Consider the following 21,920-nt stretch of genomic DNA (forward strand, 5'->3'; position numbering starts at 1 on the left):
TCTGATTCAGTTAGTCTAGGGTGATGCCCAAGAATCTGCATTTCTAACAAGTTTCCAGGTGAGGCCAATGCTGTTGGTCTGTGGGGACCACACCTTGGGAACTACTGTGCCACACTACACTGTCTCCCCTCATATGCAAATTTTCATGTGTATTCCAATGATGTGGTTGTTGAAGCCTAGACTCAGATTGAGTAGGTTGGACTGGAGCTTGGTGCCCAGGCTGCCACAGTGAGGACCACATACTCAGAAGCAAGGCTCAGGTAAGCCATCACTTTCTTGAGCCTTGGTCGTTTGATAGAGATCTCTTCCTCCCTTTATGCCTTCTTGGGATATTAGGGGATGTTTTGGATGACCTTAGAAAGAGGGGGTACCTCATTCTAACTGAAGTTTCCAAGGTCTCATTGGTCTAGCCAACAGGAATCCAATGTCTGCATGCCAAGGGAGGCTTTTATCCCAGAAGGAAACCTGGCCTTCCTTTATCCCCCTTTGCTGAAAAGCCCCTTACTCAGAGTGCTGATGGGTGTGAAGAGGAAATACAGTGTAAAAGATATAGACACACCTGGGATATATCACGGGTTTGGTTCCAGGCCACCACTATAAAGCAAATATTTCAATAAAGTGAATTAAATGGACTTTTTGGTTTCCCAGTGCATATAAAAGTTATATTTACACTATACTGTAGTCCATTAAAGCTGTGCAACAACATTGTCTAGAAAAATAATGTATATACCTCAATTAAAAATATTTTGCTAAAAAATGCTAACCATCATCTGAGCTTTCAATAAGTGATTCTTACTGAACAAATATATATATATATATATATATATATATATATATATATATAACAAATATAATAATAAAGAAAAGTTTGAAATGTGAGAATTACCAAAATGTGACACAGAGACACAGAGTGACAAATGCTGTTAGAAAATGGTGCCGATAAACTTGCTTGATGCAGGGTTGCTGTGCAAGCCTTCAATTGATAAAAAACAAAACAAAACAAAACAAAACAAAACACCCCACAATATCTATGAAGCACAATAAAGCAAAGCGCAATGAAATGGGGTATGTCTGCAGTGGAAGAATCATGCTTCCAGGTCAGACAGATGGATAGTGTCTCTCTACTGGGAGGTGGGTCTCACTGAGACTATACAAGGTTAGGGAGTTAATATGGAAAAGTAAAATTTTCTCCTTTGGAAGAGAAGATTATGTGTTATAGCATTTCATTTAAAAGCAGGAGCTCTGGGCTTACATGTTTAAATGAAATAGAATTTGTAAACTGTTTACCACAGTGCTTGGCTCTTAGTACATAATGAATGATGGCTACTGTTATTTTTTTTAACAGGACGTACTAATCATAGTAGAATCAGAATCCATATCAAGAGGAAGATGGGTAGCCTAAGAGCCTATAGAATAAAACAGCAGGACTGTTCAGCCATTGGGACCTCCTTTTCCCTGCCTGCTCAACGCCTGGCCCACAGAGATGCTCGGTACACATTTGTTGGACAGAAGGAAGGGATTACACAAGTCTAGGTAAGTTAGGAGATGGGAGGATTTGAGCTCATGGAAATCTTCCCGAGGGAAAGGATGATGAAAACACCTGAATTCTTTAAAGTGGGGGTTTTTGGGCCCTGAGGAACCTTGCTCAGTTTCTTTATTTATACAATTGGTCGTACCGCTACTTTACAGGGTTATTACAGAAACACTTGACAATGCATGCCAAAGTGCTGGGTTAATTGTAAAGCACAAATCAAGTATTAGCTGCTTTAATCAAGTGGAGCAATTACTGAACAGATCCTTTGGGCTGTGACAACTTCAATGCTATGCTGAGACCGAGAGTAAAGGTTTCCCGCCCTCAAGGCAATGACATATTGGCTTTCCTTTTAGGTTGGCTCTTGTGTGCTAGAAAAATCTCTGAACTTCTTCATATTATTTGCTAAATGGGACATAACTCTCTTCAGAAGGCCTGCGTACAGGTGGGTGAACAGGTAAAGCCACCTGAGAAGGAAGAAGGGCCCATATTGGTGGGTAATACAGGGTGTCCCTGAGCTGGCTGGTGAGGAGCTGCACTCAAACCTCCCTCCCTCCCTTCCACAGCCTTCTGCACCTCATTTATTGTTAATGCTGTTTCCACTGGCTCGTTTGCAAATAGCTTGAATAAAACATCAGAGCAGGGAGGGGGGCAGCACTCATAGTCTTCCATGACTGCCTCTGCTGTGTTCCTTCCCTCCTTCCTTTTTCTCAGTTTCCTTCTCCCTTCATTACTCTGATTAACAGTCATGATATAATTGGCTTGTCCTGAAACAGCCAAATAGGACTCACGGGCTCTTGCAGGGATGGTGAGGAGAATGGTTCAGACAGGCCCAGCATTTGTTTTTGCTTTCTCTTTTCCTGGATGGAGGGAGGAAAAAAGCAAAGGCTGAATTTGCAACCTTAGAGAGGAGATCTCAGGATCAAGTGGTGGCTCTGCTCCTCCCAGGAAACTGTCTCAGACCACAGGAGGATGGCAAGGGCTCATCCTGGAGAGGACCACTCAGGCCCTGTCGGGTGGGAAGCCCCATGGCTGCTACCACATGGGACACCAGTCCAGCTAGAGAGGCAAACCTATGCACCATCTGAGACAAGGCTGATTAGGGAAAACACAGCCATAGAGACATATACTGAACATGAGGCTCAATCCATACCCCCAGCTGCACAGGGAACAGTTTCTGTTATTTTCTCTAGCTTAGCTTAATTACTGACTCTCCTGTTTCTTCCAGCAACCACTTCCTTGTGTTTCCTGATAGCTTTCTCACTAAAAAGTGCATCCCTTAAAACACTATAATTTAGCACTGCCAATTTCTAAAACTGTGGTAGGTCTTTAAAATCATTTTTAACCTACAAATTCCACAAACTCCGTCTTATTTTTTATAAATTTTCTGTTTGAGATCCTGAGCCTTTTAACCTGTCAAGTTTCCCACAGTCTGGAGTTAGCTGATTGCATATTCAAGGAACAGTTTAATATGTTCCAATGAGACTGTATTTCCTGCAGATTAGTAGCAGGATCCAAAGGCTTGATTAGGCTTAAGTTTGATCCCTTTGGCAAGATTATAGATGGTGGTGTGTTTTTCATCAGGAGGCACATCGTGTCTGCATGTCCCCTTTTTGTGATATTAGCAGCTGTTGATGGCTAATGCCTGGATCCACTCGTTCACTGGGGTGGCAAAATGGTGATGTTCTATCATTTCTTTTTTCCTTTATTGTTGGATACTTCCACAAAGAGATGTTTCCTCTCATCTACAATTTGGTTACCCAGTGGTATCATTCACAAAGGCAAGCCAAATGCTTGATTCTTTGTCTTTATGTATCAGTTTTCCAGATAATGAGTAAATTCTTCTCATCCTTCACTAGTGATCAATTAAAATTTTTTCACTAGAAAAAATCACTAGAAACTATGGCTTTAAACATATTTGATGGATTCAAATATATTTCTACAATTATTATCCTATTGAAATACAAACTTGCCATCTTTAGCAAGTGGGAGTTTCTTCAGTTGGCTCCTGAAACCTTTGGGCATGGTGCCAGTAGTCTTTGATACCTTTCTTGCTATTCAGGATGATGAGGTTCAGCTTATACACCTGCCCCAGACCCAAAACCAGCCCTTCTTCCAAGAAGCCCTGATTTCTTAGACCGGGATATGGTGCCAGTGATACTCATTGCTAATTTGCTACAATATTAGTCACTGTTTTTAGTCCTTTCAGTGGACAGACCTAAGGAATTAATGGGCGGGGGAGGGGGGGCATATCTATGTACAGTCAGTTCTGCTATAATGCTTGTTTTGAAAATGTAAACTTGTTCAAATATGATTGGTATATTAAGGAACAATTTGAGCCTAACACAGATTTTGTGTTTGGCTATGGGTGGTTTCATACAGGAGAAATATTGGGTGAAGGCAGAAAACCGCACCCAGCTGATCCAAGCTGCTTAAGAATACATGAAACACGGGGCGCCTGGGTGGCTCAGTCGGTTAAGCGTCCGACTTCAGCCAGGTCACGATCTCGCGGTCCGGGAGTTCGAGCCCCGCGTCAGGCTCTGGGCTGATGGCTCAGAGCCTGGAGCCTGCTTCCGATTCTGTGTCTCCCTCTCTCTCTGCCCCTCCCCCGTTCATGCTCTGTCTCTCTCTGTCCCCAAAATAAATAAACATTAAAAAAATTTTTTTTAAATAAAAAAAAAAAGAATACATGAAACAGTGAAGAAACAATCAGGACTAATCTTTCCAACAGACAGAGAGAAAGCACCGCTATACACAAAGGTCTTAAACCCAAATTGCCAAATCCTGCAGACGTGGCATCTTTTGCTGCGATGAGGGGCTGGTTTGGTGGTTTGGAATATCTCCAATCTCCAGAATTTTCAGCTGTCAGGTGAAGCCACAAGTACAGACTAGAAAGCAGCAAAAGAATTTCCAGCAGCGACACAGAAGCTACCCGAAGAAGCTGTGCATCGGGTCACATTCTCGATGGTGATGAAACAGGTATCTATTATAAATGCAATGCTCAAACGGCCTCCATCTCAAAGGCAGAAAAACATGACCCAGGATTTAAGGCTACAAAAGATCTCGGAACTCTGGTGTTCAGCACCAATGCCCAACAGAGGCTAATGAGCCAGCCGCCCACACACAGCAGGTATTCCAACTTTCTACCCAGTTTCAACTAAGCCTCCTTCCCACTGCTTCACAGTAACCAACAAGCCACACCCTTCCGATGCCCCGTTCCACAAGCAACCCTCAGGTCTTGTTCAAGGCAAAGTGCCATATTTATTGTCCTACTTATGTATTTCTTACCCATTTAACATGTATAGAATTGCGCCACCATCTTTGCTAAATGTCTACCCTTAAAAAAATGTCACCGATGACGTGTTTGAGTGTTGTGCCTTTATTCTCATTTCTGCCATAAGCCTTGTGGCTTTTATGCAATGGTTTTGCACACGGCGATCATTCTTAGGACCACGTATATCATATTCTGCATGCACACACCTCATGAGTTCGTATTCATCCTTCCGATTCAATTTCAGGGCTGTAAGATTTTCACTTACTTAACCTCTTCTGTAGTACATCTGTATCTCCTTTCCTCCATGCCAAAATCCTGGTTCTCAAGGATGTAGGAGATGGTAGAACATTCCATAAGTACTCATTAGCTTTAGCCCATCTCACACACACAACATTATCAGAATAACAATACAAAAATTGCCACAACATATATAATTATTGACAATTCTCCCAGGGGAGAGTTCCAAGTGGTCACTCTCGAGAGTAGGCAGTGTAAAGACTGCCCCGGGGCCCCTCAAGGCCTCATCCCAGACCCCCTTTCACTCACCGCTATTGGATTGGGCAAACTCCTTTCTAGATTCAGCTGCTGTTCTCAAATTGGCTGTACTTCTGTCAGCTTCCCCTCCCTCCTTCAGCTTCCTCTGATACACCTGCTAATACCTTGCAAATCTTGAAGCTACTGGTGATGTGCCCTGCCTACTTGTGTTTTGGGGTTTCTGGGGATACCTTGTCGCTTGGACTTGTTGGAAATGTTGTCCATGGCTTTTTAATTTTTTGCTCTCTAGCTGCTTCATCTTTGTGTGGGAATTCTGGGAGACTTAAAAACTGATCCACTGTCATTTGCTTTCCTCGTTTGAAAAGCATTTTTTCATAGTTTGTCTTTGAATATTGACAATGATTTTTTTAAATAGATACAGTGTTTTAAATTTTTATTTAGTCAAATCTATTTGAACTTCTATTATTTTTATGTTTAAAAAGTCCTTGGGGCGCCTGGGTGGCGCAGTCGGTTAAGCGTCCGACTTCAGCCAGGTCACGATCTCGCGGTCCGTGAGTTCGAGCCCCGCGTCGGGCTCTGGGCTGATGGCTCAGAGCCTGGAGCCTGTTTCCGATTCTGTGTCTCCCTCTCTCTCTGCCCCTCCCCCGTTCATGCTCTGTCTCTCTCTGTCTCAAAAATAAATAAAACGTTAAAAAAAAAAATTAAAAAAAAAAAGTCCTTTGCCATATAGATGTCACATAAAAATCTTTTTACAATTTCTTATGATATTTTAAGTTTCATTGTGTGTGTATGTGTGTATGTGTGTGTACATATGTGTATGTGTGTGTGTACATATGTGTATATGTGTGTGTGTGGGTGTGTATACACTTCTCTCATATATCTCACTCATTTGAAATTATTTTATAAAATGCTGTGGGAGTAATATTTAAGTTAATTCTTTTCATCCTGAAACATCTAATTACCCCAAATCCATTTGTTGAATTTGTAATTCTTCCTTTATTATAGATCAATTATAAATCTCAAGGTCTATATCTAGGTTATGTCTTCTTAATATGTGTATTTTTCTAGTACCAAAATGTTTATTTATTTTATTTTTCAGCTTAATAGTATATTTTGAAGGCTAGGGCATGTCCTTCCTCATTATTTTTATTTTATTAAAAAAGAAAAGCTTAGTTGCTTTCTTTTTTTTTTAAAGAATTTTTTTAATATTTATTTATTCTTGAGAGAGAGAGTGCAGGTGGGGGAGGAGCAGAGAGAGAGGGAGACACAGAATCTGAAGCAGGCTCCAGGCTCCAAGCTGTCAGCACAGAGCCCGATGCAGGGCTCAAACCCACAAACAGTGAGATCATGACCTAAGTCAAAGTCAGACGCTCAACCAACTGAGCCACCCAGCAGCCCCAAAGCTTAGTTGCTTTCATCCACATTATTTCTTGATGAATTCCAGCAAAAGGAAAGTCCAAAGTCAATTTTTTGGGTAGCCCTTTGGTTCTCTGACAATTTCCTTATTTAAAATGTGACCATGTCTGCTTGTTTGATCTCTTCCAAATGTTGTACAATATCCTAAGAGGTTCTGTCCCTGGCTGCATCTCATGATGGGTTGGCAAGGCTCACAACAGCTTACTCAAGGCTCGGCAGAGAAGTGTGGGGTAAGGTTTAGACCTGACTTTAGACTTGCTTAGGAAAATGATAGGAGAGCCATTGAGCTGGGGGATGCTATATGAAAGTCAGGATTCAACCAGGCAGACAAGGCTTCCTATACCAAGAGACTTGACCTTTCCAGTTGTGATTCAGGAAAGTGCTCAACGTTGGTAGGTCCAAGATGAGAAGAAATTCCATCCACAGGTAACAAGAACACAGTACCAAACTTCAGTTTAGAATAAATGTTTCTTACAACCAGTAACACACATTTGTAAGAGCTGAGTGAAGTTAGGACTATGGTATGAAACCATAAAACAGAACAAAGCTAATGGAATTATAAGAACATTAATCCATGATTGTGATCTCTCAAGGTGACTGAAACCAGCTGACTTTCACAGCCACAAGCCAGCAGTAACAGTACAACATATTTGCATTCTAGAGTTGACTTTTTCTAAATGGGGATTTCAGCTCTGACCTTGTGAGGTGAAGCCTGACAGTTTATAAATGCCTTCCTTTGTCTTCCTGAGACAAAAACAAAAACAAAATTAATATGTCCAATAAATGGAATGTAAAGACTCCCATCTTGTAAATAAACTTGGAAAAATATTCTGGAATATCTTCTATAAAATAGCAGCCTAGAGCCTCAGTTGAGATTCAGTAGGTTTTATTTTATGCGCAGCCTGTTGTTTAAAGGGATAGGAGTCAAATAGTAAAACTCAGCCTTCAGGAAGATGCAGAGATACTAAACTGGAACAGGCAGCTCATGTCTGTCGGCAGTGAATCCTCTAGTGACACTGGCCCATGAATCTTCCTCTGTTTTTTCCCTTGCCATCAGTGAGAACCTTCAATGTACCTGCAAGAAAGCATATTCACTTATTCTCTTAACTTATTCAAATTTATAGCTTCGAAAACTTGCAAGGCTGACCACTTCATCTCCCTCATTTTGCAGCCCAGAGAGCAGACCTGTGGGCCTGGGGAGGTGGAAGGATTTCTGTGAAACTTGTCTGCAGAAAAGCCAGACCTGCTTTTGCTGCAAAATGACAGCTGCATTCACAGAATCCACTCTTCTCAGTTTGCAGATGGGCCATAGAAAACCAACAACAACAGGAGACTTTTCAACAAATAACCGAGGGTTGTTCTGGGAATTCTACTGGTAAGAAAAGCATCAGACTAACTCTTTAGAAGGACCAGACCTTATGAGTGGTCATTTTTATGTAAACTGCCCATAAGGCTCTCTCAGAAGGTGCAAGCCCTATAAACACCCACAACTAGAACAAATAAACAGTGCATTTGAATTATCTAAAGGAACCAGTAAGGAATGGTTTTAAGCTAGGAGGGCTGCCATAACACTGTAAGTAAAGTCAATACATTCCTGAGTCCATGAATTAATTAGTGTTTAAATAATAGAAATGACTATCAATTGCAAAACATTACCACAAATTACTTGCTGTGCAAACAGCTTCTTTTGTTATTATTAATAATTCTAGCTACTGATTTTCTGTAATTAAAAGCCACAGTCTCCCTTTGGGTGAACAGCAGAGCAGAGTTAGACGGCAGAGTCAGTTCCCACTCACACCAATAAAAGTCACCTGGTGCCCCTGTCCCTTCTGCTGACCCTTTAAGGCTAGTTTGCTTCTAGCCTCCATTCTCAGCTGTCTGAGAAATCTAAGAGAGTCAGTCACTTGGTATTTGCTCCTTATGGTCAGAACCAGCTTTGATATTAAAATCAAACATCCAAGAAAATGCCGGAGGCAACATTTTCTGTTTCTGAGCCGTGACTTGCGCGATGAAATCATTCCACCTTGTGTGAGCAGTTCAGCAACGGTGGAGGGAAGATCTAGCTGGGTAGTAAATGACAGACAGGAAGCCTGGTGATTTATTAGGAGGCCTGAGCCTGTGGTTTAGAGGATCAGAGTTCAGGTCCCCACTCTTCAATAATCTCAGTGTGGGATTGGGGATGAGTTAGTTAACCAATGGGAGGTTTCATTCTCCCCATTAGGAGAAGTAGACCATGTTCCTTGCCATTTATTTCACAAGGAAATGAATGAGAATTACGACTGGTATTTAAACCCTGAATAAGGCATACAAGAGATGAAGAAAAACTTTGCTCTCCTTTTTCCATTTAAAGTAATTGTACATTAACTCTCCGGCCGATTCTGACGGGGTCGGCCACCCATTCTGTGTGAATAGGGCCCAAGGAACAAAGGTGCAGACCCTGGTGTTCCTTGTTCTCCCTGTCCTTTCTGAAACTCATACAGCGTTGGGTCCTGCCCTGGTAAGAGCTGGTACTTACCGAGAGCACCTGGTGGGAAAGCACTCCTCGGACTTTACGTGGATTTTCTCACTCAGTCCCCTCAGCAACCTGATGAGGCAAGTTATCTTCGCACACTTTATACACTAAAGAAATAGAGATACAAAAAGGTTATGGCCACAGAGCCAGCAAATGAGAGGGCCACGATATCAACACAGGAGAATTCTTCTCCACCCTGCTAGACTACCAAATACACAACTGTCGTTCTTGGAATGGGCTTTGGTCCTGCACCTCTACCTTCTTTCCTATTCAGCACCTGGGGCCTAACAACTTAGAGGGCACTTATCTCACATCAAAGGGGCCTTCCGAGCAGCAGCCTCTACTTCCTCCGGGAAGCTCTTCCTAGTGCTCTTGTGGCACCCTGGGCCCACCCTGTCCTGCCTCTCAGCTCAGTGACCCCGTGTGACTGGGAGCATCTGGAGGACAGAGACAATTCAATGTTGAGTCCTCATGCTCTCACCCAAAGTCTGCCACTAGTAGGTAAATGTTTGTATAACAAATAAGTCTTTCTGTCTCACACCATCCCCCCCAACATATGCACATGAGGACTCACAAACTTCAGCTGCCCAAAGTCCCAGAATTCCTCTCCAGAACAGTCTAACCAATGATTCTTTCCTTTAGACTCAAAGATGGCTGAAGGGGGTGGAGGTGGGAGAGAATGGCTGCTCTACTCTAATTCTTCTGGGGTGGCCTCCACCGTGGTGTGCACTTTCCCCTCTGCACCTGCTTCCCCCAGGACGCTTGATATCTTTTTCCAGACCCTTCCTCCAGGAGACTGGCTGGAGTAGGCAACATATGGAGTCCCAGAGAGCAACAGGATGCCTCTCTCTACTCAGTCACACCCTTACCACTGCCTGTGAGTCACCCCCATCCTGCCAACCACACCACCGTATCTTAAAAGTGACTGCAGTAAAGCAGGAAATAAAAAGCAGAAAGGCCATATTCTTTGGCTGATCGGTCTTCGTAATAAATGCTACAAGGTGGAACAGAATAAATTTATGAACTATCTGGGCTGCAATTCCGTGATTTCAAAGGAATCCAATCGTGGGGAAATGTCAGTTCCAATTGAAAAAGAAAACAAACTTCTGGTGTTCCCCAACCTGAGCAATCACTGAGGTCATAAATGTAGTAATTGTTTGAGAGCCCCAGCAGATCCTGTGTTGGGCACTGTGGCCATGTGTGTTTGCATGTGAGCCATGCAAGGCTTTCACTCCTCAACATGCTCACGTTCTCACCTCCTCTCCAGCGTGTCCTCCTGTCCTCCCTCAGAGGGGTATTGATATTTTAGCCCCCAGCTGGTCTATAGAACTCAGACTCCAGAACACAAGGGGAAAGAGCCAACTATGCTGTTGAAAGCAGGCGTTACCATGGGTCCCGACAGCAGAAGCCAGGCTGGATCGATTAGAGGCTTCCAAGGCATTCAGAAAATTCACCCGAATTAATGGGAAATGAGTCAGAGGGACTGTGGATAGCCCTGGCACCTATCAGACACTGCTTCTACTGGACTTGTCAGGCTTGCCAAGACCTCTTGGTAGAGTAGCATGGATGACATGGTAACCTGCTGCAGGGAAAGCAAAGTTCTTCTCCAATGAACCACTCATCCAGAGGGACCAGGAGAGGATAATGTCTCAAAATGCCCTGAATCTTGCTTTTGCTCACTTTCTGAACATCTCAACGAATCTCAGCGTCTGACCTTGGGGTTAGGACTATGTTGACTTTCTGGGGCAAAAATATCTTTCCTTTCTTTGCAAATTAGATATATTCTTTGTGGTTCCTCATAAATTCTTTACCTCTTTCCTCACCAGTTTTCTGCACAATTGGCCACACCCTCTTTTTTTAGAGCCCTCTTATTCTTTGCTCCCAGACACTACACTCCCTGGGTATTTCTTTTTCTTTTTTGGCTACTTTTCCTTGGTCTTCTTGAAGACTCTTGTAGTTTTGTCCTCGAGTGCAGCTTCCTTAGAATTCTATCCTCCACATTTTTGCTCTGTACTTTTTCTCAAGGGTCTTTATCTAGGCCCATGGCTTTGTTGACCACCTGCATGTTCATTTATGGCTCAGCTTAGACCTTTCCCAAGCTCTAGATCCATGTCTACTGGACCTCTTCTCTTGGATATCTCACAGATGCCTCAAATTCAACATAACAAAACACATCATCCTCCCTTTGTGCTCCCCATCTCAGTGGATAATTATCCAAGAAACAACCTCAGGGGACTTTCATAAGCAACTCCTTTCTATACCTACTATGTCATAGCAATTCTGTTTTCTCATATCTTTTGAATCTGTCTGTTTTTGTCCATCCCCATCCTCATTATCTTGGTTCAGGTGACTATAAGCTTTCTCCTTCAGCTACAATAGTCTCCTAATACACCACTCTGTTTTTAGTGTGGCCTTCTCTTAGTAGTTGTCACAATGATGCTGCATAGTGAAGAATCTCAACATCCCATAAAGGCAAAAACATTTATGAGTTTGTGGGGCAACTGAGTCAGCTATGCTTTAGACTATAGCAGCTGGAGTGGTTCTGCTCCTCTTGTCTCCTCTCTTCCTCCTGGACCCAGTGAACCGGCCACAGCACGTTCTCCTCATGGCAAAGACAGAGGTACAAAAGGGCAAGAGGAAATACCCAAGGTTTCTTAAGGACTCAGCTTAGAAATGGCACATGATTGCTTCTACCCACATGCCATTGGCCAAAACAAGTCACATGTCCTGGCCTAAAGTCAAAAGGTGGAGAAATATATTTGGCTCGCTATGAGGCCATGGCAACAGTGTGGATGCAGGGAGCAGTAAGCAATAGGGCCAATAATACAGTCTACCACTGGACCTCTCTAATCCATTTTCCACCAACAGCTAGATTTAATTTCTATGTGTGTTTTTTTTTGTTTTTTTTTTGTTTTTTTTTTTTTGTTTTTTTTGAGAGAGAGACAGAGTGAGAGCGGACGGGAGGGGGCGGTGGACAGAGAGAGAGGGAGACAGAATCCAAAGCAGGCTTTGAGCTGTCAGCATAGAGCCCAACATGGGGCTCAAACTCACGGACTGTGAGACCATGACCTGAGCCAAGGTTGGATACCCAACCGAGTGAGCCATCCAGGTGCCCCACCAACAGCTAGATTTCTAACATGCAAATCTGATTATGTAACTCACCACTGTCCTTGAGAGAGAGTCTGAATTCATGATGTGACTCCAGTCTATCTCCTCACACCACTAATCACTCTGGTCCTGCCATATTGAATTATATTTATTTTCAAAAATAAAGTCTTTCAAAAAAGAAGTCTTACCTCTAGGTCTTTTCACAGCTAGTTCCTTCATCTGGAATACTTCCTCATCCTCTCCTCACCCCATAACTTAGTCCCCATCTCATGCCTCATTTGGCTAACCCCATTTGTCCTTCAGTTATCTCTAAAGTGTCACATCCTCCAAACATTCTCCATAACCCCAACATAGGGCTCTCCTTGTTCCATGTACTTGCACCTGTAATAATACTTAACCATCTCTATTGTAACTATTCAAGGAGAGGAACTATATCTTAAACCTAGTGCTTAGCTCCTGTGCCAGGGATATTACAGGTATTTAATAAATAGCTTACAATGGATGATTACCACATAGGAATCTGTCCCTGGATACAAATTTTAATGTCTTTGCTTATTTTTGACACAAAATTAGGTAAAGTTAGACTAACTGTGTATATTACCATAATCATTCTGGTCCAAATTGATGAGAAGATTAGCTTGATATGTATCTCAGATCTAAACAAAAAACTTGTTTTGTTCTGAATGGAGAGCCACCTACTTATGTGTTAGCACACTGAAAAATAAATAGCAGCTAATGTTTTTGAGACACACACCATTGGTTGTCAACCCAATAGCTATTCTCCTTCTTCTGTTTTAGGAGACCCCCAGTTCTACTTGGAGTGGCAATGTGCTCACCCCCAGAGGGACAACTCTGGTTAGTCTAGGCCAATTATGGAATGTCATTCCTCTTTGCCAAGAAATAGCCAATGAGTGGGCATGTGACCTAACTGGCCCACTGAGAGTGAGATCTGAGGTGAAGTCTACTGGCTACTTGTGAGAAAGTTTTCATGTCTGATGAAAGATAGCAGGAGGAGAAGAAAGGGTCCTCTTCCCCATGCTCACCCCTTGTGCTTGGGATGATGTTCTGTAAGGACATGATTCTTGGAACTGTGGCAGCCATCTTACACTACCACAAGGGGAGACATGACTGACCTGAGAAAGAGCAGAAAGATGAGAGAGCCTGGGTCTTGGCTGATGCTCAGCTGCTGCCCGCATGTTGGAACTACCTACCTCTGAGTTTTCTGTTACATGAAATAATAAAATGTCTTTATTGCTTAAGCCATTTTCATGTGGTTATTTGCAGTTATTTGCAAATATTTGCAGTTATTTGCATCTGTTATTTGCAGTTGAAATAATTCCTGGCACAAATAGCTTTAAGATTTACCCCAGAATACCCCAAATTTGTTATTAGCAAATATCAGAGACTTCCCATTTCTTGAGTCTATTATTTAACATCGCTTTCTTCAGGCTTAAAATGTTTTCACAGCTGGCTTTTATTGATTGCAGTGGATGATGTGCTAGAGAATGGGTCTCACTGGCATGAGGATTCTACCACTCCTTTTGTTTATTAATCAGTGTTCCAATCCTCACCTCTTTCTTATTGTATTCCTTGAATCCTCAGAGGAACTGTCAGTTGTGGAGCTACAACCTCTTCACCTGTTTTTTGAGACTTGTCCTGGGAATAATTTACCAGTGCAGTAGAGACAATAATGCCCCCACCCTAGTCCCCACAAACTAGTTCATGTGTTCTAATCCTTGGAACCTTTACAAGGCAAAAGTGACTTTACAGATGTGATTAAGGTAAGGTCCTGAGATGAGGAGATTATCCTGGATCATCTGAGTGGACCTCCATATAGTCACAAGAATCCTTAAATGTGGAAGGGGGAAATTCAGGAAGAGCAAGAAAGGAACATGTGACTATGGAAGAATGAGCAGAGAGATGTAACCTGTTGGTTTTGAAGATGAAGGAAAGGGGTGAAAGCCCGGGAATGTGGGCAGTCTGTAGAATGGGCAAGAGGCAAGGAATGGGATTCTCCCCCTATAGCTTCCAGAAGAGAACACAGTTCTCCCAACACAGTAATTTTAGCCTAGTGAGACTTGCTTCAGGTGTCTACCTGCAGAACTGTAAGGTAATAAATATGTGTTTAATTTGTGGTAATTTGTTATAGTAGCCACAGGAAACTGATACAAATAATTGGCTTTATTGACTGCAAAACTGAACACCTCTGCTTCATGCAAGTGGCTGGGTGCTGCCTGACTGAGGGAGAAAATGACAAAACATAAACTTAAGCCCAAGCCAGAGGGTGGCTGGGCTCAGTTGTGGAGTTGATGTAGTTTGGGAAGTATCAAAGAGTTGGTAGTTCTCAAGGGAAAAGACCCCCCCTCCATGAGATGAAAGATGAACAGGCCCACATAGCCTTGGAGTTCTAAAGTGTCCTTTAATACTTTGGAGACCAGGACCTTGGCTGAGTGCCCAAAGTGCATCACTTACGTCCAATGAGCAGTCCTCATAGGACATAAGGGTCTACTGAGCAGTCAGTAAGACCCTCTGCCAAAGTAATAAGGTGGAGAGTATGCTCAGACTCTGATCCACTGGAAGGATGCTGGCCTTTTCTCTTATCGACAGCAACAATTAATGGTCATTCACTCAATAAATATGAGTTAAGTGCCAATTCACTGCACAGTATGAGATGCTAGGGATACAGTGTTGTTGTATAAAACAGATATGTTTTCCATATTCTCCCCCGTCTTAGTAGGCTTGGGCTACTTTAAAAAAATTGTTTTAAATGCTTATTTATTTATTTTGGAGAGAGAGAGAGAGAGAGAGAGAGAGAATGAGAGAATGAGCCAGGGAAGGGCAGAGAGAAAGGGAGACAGAGAATCCCAAGCAGACTGCACTGTCAGCATGGAATCTGACATGGGACTCAAACTCATGAACCGTGAGGTCATGACCTGAGCCAAAATCAATAGATGCTTAACCGACTGAGCCACCCAGGTACCCCAGGCTTAGGCTGCTTTAACAAAAATACCATAGGCTGGATGGCTTAAACAATAAATATTTACTTCTCACCATTCTGGAGGCTACAAGTCCAAGATAGGGTGCCAGTATGGTCAGGTTATGGTGGGGGACTTCTTCTTGACTTGTAGACAGCTACTTTTTCCCTGTGTCCTCACATGGCAGAGAGAGAGCACTGCTCTCTTAATCTCTTTATACAGATGCCAATTTCATCATGGAGGTTCCATCCCCAAGACCTCCTCCAAAACTAACTGCCTCGCTCAAATTCCACTTCCAAATGCCATCGTATTGGGGATTAGGGCTTTAACATAAGAATTTGGGGTAGCGAGATACAAACATTCAGTCCACAGCATGCTTCTACTTTCCTCTGGGGAAGACAGATTTCAAAGCAAGAGACAATGAATAAATCTAAACACTTAACGATAAATGTGATGAGGGAGGAGACTAGGATACTAGAAAAAATAAAAGGGGGAACTAAATTTAGACTAGAGGACCAAGTGAGGTATTTTTATAGGAAACCATATGTGAACTGAGACCTGAAAGAGGAGTAGGAATTTATCAGGGATAAGCTGAAGGATGAGAGATCTAGACTCAAGGAATATCATGTGCAAAGGCCCTGAGACAAGAAGGAAGGGGGGAGTTGCTGCGGCAGGTGTATGGTATAGAAAGGAGAAAAGGGCACAAGAGGAGCTGGCGCCTTTTTAAAGCCTTTGGTGGTTTCAGGCTAAGGTTCTGTGTTCCCTTCGTCAAGCTCCCTGTGGCATTAACTAAGAGTACCCACTTACTGAAGAAAAACCAGGATAGCTCTGAAGCTCCACAGTCCCAAGCAGTCTGCAGCTGTCTCCTCTCTCTGGAGGGTGCAGAGTGAGGCAGAGGTAAGGGGAGTCAGCACCTTCCTGTCATTTCTGTCCATCTTTTTTTCTGGCCCAGCTTCTTTGTTGTGACCTCTGGAGATTTTCTAAATTAGAATCATTACCTATATGGGAAGCCTGCAATGCAAATCAAATGAGAGGCCACGGGCAAGCTAATGAAGGCCAGTGACCCGGGGATCTAATGAAGATGAACAGCTCTGTTACAGGGAGAGGACGCCACCATATCACATGCCGCTTGGAGCAGGAAAAGAGGTAAATTCAGGATTTTTATTGTGCTCTACAAGGCAGGTAAAATTGAAATATACCTCTATTTCCATTTATGTCTTACTTATCTCTATTTACATAAATATGTATCTATGTTCATCTATATATCATCTATCTATATCCGTGTGTGTGTGTGTGTGTGTGTGTGTGTGTGTGTGACAAGAGGAAGAAAATAATAATATGTCTTGGATAGGCAAAGGACTCTTCTTATGTGGCCCAGTTAATCCCATTTTCCCCATTCTCATTCAAGTTTCAGATGATGAGGTCACCAAAGGTCAGAAGATGAGCCTCCAAAGGAAATACAGAAGAATATACTTTGGAATGGCTGAGCAAAGTGTGGACATTGAAACTAAGGTAAAGAATTTAAACAGACAGAAAATGCAAAACAAAACAAAACAAAAAAACAAAAACAAACAACAAACCAAACCATTTTATTCTTTTATGTGTAAGGAAACATAAACACCTTATGTATACACACTTAAAAACTTTGATAGTCACATAAATATGTAAAGCTATTTTATTCATTCAAAAATCATGTATTGAATGCCTTTGGATTTTCTCAGTATCGCATGTTTAAAAATCATAGGTAGTTTCTGAATATCACTTACTTCTAAGTTTGGTGACAATTTGGGAAAGTGCTTTCAATCCAACTTGTAGGCCATCTTACTCAGAATCTATTTTAATGAGTTTTCAGATTAGGAACTCAGATCCAAAGCTAGCAGTTTGTTTTTGTGTTTCCCCACTAATGTAGTGAGATTACAGATTCTTGGTTTTCTGGTATTTCGTTCATTCAAGGAATGCTATAGCAAGTGTGCCTAGGAGGTGCCTGGCTAGAACAGTGAAGACGTCAACCAACGCTGCAGCTCTCAGTGAGCCAACAATAGACTAAGAGTTGGGGGATCAATTTTCCCCATTGAACAATCAAGAAAAACTTGGAGGCCCACAACTGGAAAACATTTACTTGAAAATCACTGATGCAGGGTAAGTCAATTAAGCTCGTATTTTCTTAGCTCATCCAGTTTTGCTAGTCACATTTGTTGGTTAATTTTCATGAAAATTCAGCCTTGACTTTTATTCTCAATAAGTTAATAGATTTTATTTTTATATCCTTTTATCCTGGCACGTAATTCTTGATGTTCATAGATCAATATTAGGGGGAAATTTCTTTGCCAAGTAATGATCCATGTAGTCATAATAAAAGGGAAAATTTTCAAAGGTCTTCAGAGCCAGAAAGAATTATTGCAGATACAAGTGGGTCTATAATTGTGTTGTCCAAATGTCCCACCAAATTTATTGGCCATTTTCAGCTCTTTTGTGATGGAGAGTAAACCTTTTGGTGACTGAAGCTGGAAAATAATCTGTTGGCTGTTAGAGCTGGAAGTATCTTAGATACTGTATAATCCAATTCACACGTTTAGGAACGAGAAGACAGACTGAGGCCAAGTTTATTGATAGCTCCCACCTGTTCAAAATCTTCTAGGTTAGGGTCATTGATTTCATAAGTTACACACAAGATTCATGCTTAACCGCTTGCTAGACCCTTCCCACAGCCTCAAATTGTTTCTTGAGGAAGACTGAGACTGCTCAGCCTGAAGTTAATTTGCTTCAGATGATATGGTTATGATAGAAATTAGACTAAAACTCAAGCCCAGGACTAATTTTTGTGTAACCAAAAAGCATCTGTAAAATGTAAATTTCTTCCCCTGCTGCACTGCTATGAGGATTAAAGAGGATGCACTGTGTGAAATCATCCTATTTACCTAAAATTCATTTTTCAGCAGGTAATCTGTCTAATCAAAAAGGTGAGTTCCTCAAATCACCTGAGGGCAGATTGGCAGGGCTTCAGGGAAGGAATGGAATCAGGGACTAGAATCCAACAGTGCTCTCTCTCCTCCTCCCTTCACATCTGTTTGATTCTTTTTTTTACCTGCAGACAAATCCCTTCTGCTTTCCTGATCTACATAAATCATGGTCACCCAACTGACATGTGGGAGAGACTGAATCTCTCCCTCTCAGTTTCCACTGGGATTCTCAAGAAAGGGACTTTACATGATCATGGTTAAGTGTGGACCAAATAACTGGGTGTGTTGGGGATGGAGTATGGGAGTGGGGACAGTTGTAGGGTTACCATATGTTTGGGAAATGTCAAGGAGTAGGTAGTTCTCCTCAAGGGAGAAGAAAACCCACAAGAGGAAGAAGACACAACACGTGCCCATCTGGTTTAGAGTTCCAAAGTTTCCTTTAGCACTCTGGAAACAAGGACATTGTATTCTGCTGACTGTTCCTCCTACTCTTTTCCCCTGTTAATGCCAGTGCAAGTTTCCAGAGTACATCACTTACATCTTCCCATGAGCAGTCCTGCATGTGATGAGTAAGAACCTGTCTTAGTCAACTGCTATAACAAAACACCATAAACTATCTGGATTATAAACCACAGAAATTTATTTCCTACAGTTACAGAGGCTGGAGGTCCAACGTCAGAGTGCCAGCTCAGTTAGGTTATGGTGAGGACCCTCTTCCTTGTTCAGACTGCTGACTGTGTCCTCCTAGAGTGTAAAGGACAAGGGTGTCCTCTCGGGCCTCCTGTATAAGGGCACTAGTCCCATACATGAGGCTCCACCCTCATGACCGAATCACCTCCCAAAGGCACACCTACTAATACCATCACATTGGTGGTTAGGATTTTGACATAAGAATTTTATAGGAACATAAACATGTAGTCCATAACAGAACCTCAATCCAAATTGCAGAGTGGAGAGAGTGCTTAGACTCCAGCCCACTGGAACGATGTCTCTCTTTTCTTTTGCAAAAATGGAAAATGATGGGTCATTCATTCAGCAAGTGTTAAGTAAGTGCCAACTCACTGCATGGTGTGAGACGTTGGGGATGCAGTGTTGTACAAAAGAGATATGGTCCTCATAATCTCCACCTAAGTTCTTTTGGAGAAGACAGACTTAAACCAAAATACAAAAATTAAATATGTAATAACACCTATGATAAATGTGGGAGGAGATTAGGATACTAAGAGAGAATAATAAAGGGGAATGGTTTACATTGGAGGGCCAGGGAAGGTAATTCTTAGAAATGATATGTAAATTGAGGCCTGAAACTTAAATAGGAATTAATCAGAGTAAGAACTGGGGGAAGAGACATCTAGGCCCGGGTACAACATGTACAAAGGTCCTGAGGCAGGAAATTGGGGCTTTGGGCCTTCTTTAGGCACATATCCTATAGGATGTGATTCCTGGAGGTGGGGAGAAATGGTACTCAGAAAAAATGGATGGACCATTAGCCTAGGAGGTGTTCCCTATGACTATAAAACAGTGGAGACCTGAGAGTCTTATTAGAATCTCCATCCTCACATGGGCAGATTAATTATATAATTAACAACCTGACACTGGGTTTTTTGGGAAGCTATTGATATAACCAGTACTATGAAAACAGAGTGGGACATTCTATGGGCTGTGGTAGAAGAAGATGGCAGGACCCCATAAATTCCAGTATCTAGTCTGGACTTGACATTGGCCCTGTGGGGCAGAGGGGAATGATTGTCAATTTGTTCATCAGGTAAGTCAACAACAGTTTAGGTTTTTGTCTCTCACCTCTTTTCCCTCTATGAATACAGAGCAATTTACCTCTAAATACAAAATATTCCTTATAGAGCCTATATATATTCTATTACTAGGCTGGGGTGTAAGAGAAATGCTATTGGTTTAGGGTCAGGAAAATGAGGTTATCTAGTTCTTTTGTCTCCACTCCTCCCTCACTGAGGTTAACTCTGGAGTTCTTTGATAGGGTTCAAGAGTGAAGGAGATTGCTGGGATAACTATCCCAGGGGTGGGCAAAAGATAGCCCATAAGCCAAATCCAGCCTGTCACCTATTTTTTGAAATAAAGTTTTATTGGAAGACAGTCACTCCCATTGGTTTACCTTTGTCAGTTGCTGCTTTTTCACTTGACTGAATGGCCCACAAAGCCTAAAATATTTACTATCTGGCTCTTTAAAGGAGAAGTTTACTGACCCTTAGATATACCAGATTGTCCATAAATTACTCTGTGAATGATGATTTAACCCTAAAAAGCTAGGAACAAGAACCAAACAGAAGTAATACTAGTGCAATTATTTTCATCATTGAGAAAATTGTTCCATACTTTAAAAGAAAATGAGAGAGAGAGAGAGAGAGAGAGAGAGAGAGAGAGAGAAGACAGGAAGGAAGCAAGGCAAAAGAAGAAAAAAGAAAGAATTGTTTCTATTCTAATCTGATTCTCTCCATTTACTAATGAGAACATGGAAGCTCAGAGACGTGATATGTCCCACCCAATATAATATGAGTAGTGACCCAACTCCCCATCTCATGAATAGAGTGCTTTCCCTACTCCGTAGGGCCTACTACATCAATGTGCTACAGTTCTTTGCTCTAACCTCAATTTTGGGTGCTTATAAAAATGATATATTCTCCTTGCTTGGGAGGTACAGGAGTTAATAGCATACAAACCTGCCCTTTGGATAGTCAGAGAGTTGCCTGGATCCCTAAGACACAAGTCTCTTTCACAATGACAAAAAGGAAGAGGAAGTCCATTCAAGGACCATGTGTCTGGGGTCAGGGGTGACGGTGTGTGGGCTGGGCCAGTGTGAGCCATGATAATATTTGATTTGCCTCTTCCCTAACTCCTGCAAACATTAATCAGCCTTCCCAAACAGAGCTGATGGGTCTGCATAAATAATTTCAAGTACACTGCACACCAGCCATCTGAATGCAGTCAAGTCAAGGACTATTGGAGCTTGCATTCACGTATGCCACTCAACTCCTCTTATCTGCCACTGTCAGCAGCATGTCAGCAGCTGGAGGCGCTTAACGCACATTCTTTAGTCTCTCCCATTTCCTCTCAGTGCTGGGAAGGGTCAGACAACCTCCAAAATAGGTCTGGCCAAATTGCATGAGGCTAGGCTACTTGGCAGAATATCCGTTTTCTGAAGAACAAGTTGCAAGATAGAATCTGGGGCTGGGCTCATTCCCTCCTGGTCAGAAGGCTAGTGACAACAGCTGGGGACAGCCTCACCCCAGGTGAGTCACATAACTCACGGCCATGATCTCTGTTCTATGTCTCTGCTCTGGCTGCCCTCCACCCTCCACCAGGGAGACTATGACTCTGAATATTTGTCCTGGCCCCTAAATGGTCACAGCCTTTTTGAACTTTCGGATGTTTGCTTGGCCCTTTCAGTTTATGGTCCTTTCTGTCAGGTAATTTCCTTTTTCAGGTATTTTAGAAGGAAGCCCCCAGTGCTGGGTCAGAGGGCATCTGGGGCTGAGCAGCCATTCCTGTCTCTGGCCCCCAAAGGCCCTAGCATCTGCTGTCATGTCTTCTTAGGCTTGCTCCTTTACTGCCACTCTCCCCTCCCCCCAGAACTTCTGAGACTGGAGCAGCCCACATGTATGCTTCTAAAAGGGAG

The 21,920-nt window shown here is 42.4% G+C and overlaps 1 long non-coding RNA gene across 1 annotated transcript; it reads right to left on the reverse strand.

Moving 5' to 3' along the window:
* Positions 1-7,624: 7,624 nt before the first annotated feature.
* On the reverse strand, positions 7,625-10,055 carry LOC124512288 (uncharacterized). Its single transcript, XR_006962096.1, has 3 exons — positions 9,973-10,055; positions 9,232-9,335; positions 7,625-7,791 (listed from the first exon to the last, which is right to left on the reverse strand). It is a non-coding gene; the product is annotated as an uncharacterized LOC124512288 (long non-coding RNA).
* Positions 10,056-21,920: the final 11,865 nt, after the last annotated feature.

The sequence above is a fragment of the Lynx rufus genome, unplaced genomic scaffold (assembly GCF_022079265.1).
Source record: "Lynx rufus isolate CCGP_SWC_20201006 ecotype Redwood Valley unplaced genomic scaffold, mLynRuf1.p SCAF_17, whole genome shotgun sequence".
Taxonomy (NCBI): Eukaryota; Metazoa; Chordata; class Mammalia; order Carnivora; family Felidae; genus Lynx; species Lynx rufus.